General features: G+C 40.1%; 1 protein-coding gene across 8 annotated transcripts in view; it reads right to left on the bottom strand.

Annotated features, from left to right (window-relative positions):
- The window catches only part of LOC117172679 (spondin-1-like), a 316,699-nt gene that overhangs the window by 50,031 nt on the left and 265,039 nt on the right, over positions 1-1,629 (bottom strand). The gene's annotated exons all lie outside the window — the stretch shown is intronic.

Raw genomic sequence — 1,629 nt, forward strand, 5'->3', positions numbered from 1 at the left:
GTTAAACTGATCGTCCTTATCATCGGCGCTCTTAGAGGTGCCAAGCTTTCACTTGCTAATAGCCTAAAAAGCATCCCTGCGTGTCAACAATATGCTAGAACATTTGCGTGAAAAATGCAGAGGGCGGTTGTCCTTGGATCGCTTTGTGTTCTTAGGGTCCACGAGGCTTTTGCTGGATCGTCGTATTGATTCCTTTACAGACTGTAACCACCTATCTCACGGATGTGAGACGTGGTTATGGCTGAAATTTTACCGCGATTTCGCTGGAAGCGGGTGCAATTTTTCAGATTAGCACCCGCTCCCGGTGAAATACGGACTTGACGAAATGGCCAATCCGAATGAAACTTTAAAGGCGCGAAATATGAAAATACCCCTGTATAATGGCTTCTGTCCTGCTGTTATGCAATTCGGGTAGCATTCAACTCGCCATGTATGTAAGCCCCAGCGTGTCAACCCTGTATAAATATATATATATATATATATATATATATATATGATTTTGGAGTCGCTGAATTCGAATCCGGTGTCCAAATAACCAAGTTGGCTCGTATTTTTCTAAAAAACGAAAAAATAGACATAAAATCGACGGAAACAGCAATTTTTCGTGTATATTTTTGCAAAAAAAAAAAATATATTTTTATGAACCGTGGACTTAACCAGTATATCTATATGTTTTTTGGGTAGTTGAATCTTTATACACGTACCCAATCCAAACTCCATACCATATCTCTCTAATATATCCCATAACGACACTGCAAGCACTCTGAAGCTAGCTTGCAATTAAAGCATAGATCTTCAGGTCACCAATGTAAAATAAATGAGTGATCTTATGCTCGCGATAATAAGTTTGACCGTAGAGATACCCACGCGAATTGTGTAATGCGAGAGACAGGGGTAGAAGTGTGATGCAGAGGGCTCATGGTGTCGCATTGCCTTGAATTACGTCCTTTCAAAAGATGACGCTGTTCATTGTCGCATATTGTCATATTGTTGAAAAACTACGTTATTTTTTATAAAAAAAACGTCAATTTTGCGGAATTGTTAGTTCTTTTCTAATGTTTAACAAATTATTTAACATTTATCGAAAAATGAGAAGAATATTATTATTACCATTGTTTTCTATATTGAAAAACAAAAAAATCCTTACCTTAAAATTGTTAAACTACAAATAGAAAGCATTGTGCCAAGGCAGAAGTTGGGGTAGTCTACAACCCCGGTGGACGGTTAGAGGACGAGCCAGCTATGTAGATCGTTCTAAGGTTAGGCTTCCATTGACATGGACAGCACCCTTCATAATTTCGGCCGAGTGTCTGTCTCACTTTTTCCCCGGGAAGGGAAGTTAAGGATGGAGGTTAGGGACGGGGAATAGAGAAAAATTATGAGAGAGGAGAATAAGTAGGGGAGTGAAAGTTGGAGGATTAAGCATGGGGGAAGTAAGGGTGGGATGCGGAAGTGATGGAGAGTAGGGAGAGTGAAAGTATGGAGAGGAGTACTGATGGGGAGGCGAGTGGAAGACAAGATACAGAAGTCAAGTTAAAGCGTGGGTGGCTTTACTCGCAGTCGGTAAGGTGTATCGACATGATTTTGGTGTCTAAATATTAAGAAGAGCTCCCTCTTTCATGCTTTTTG

The sequence above is a fragment of the Belonocnema kinseyi genome, chromosome 5 (genome assembly GCF_010883055.1).
Source record: "Belonocnema kinseyi isolate 2016_QV_RU_SX_M_011 chromosome 5, B_treatae_v1, whole genome shotgun sequence".
Lineage (NCBI taxonomy): Eukaryota > Metazoa > Arthropoda > Insecta > Hymenoptera > Cynipidae > Belonocnema > Belonocnema kinseyi.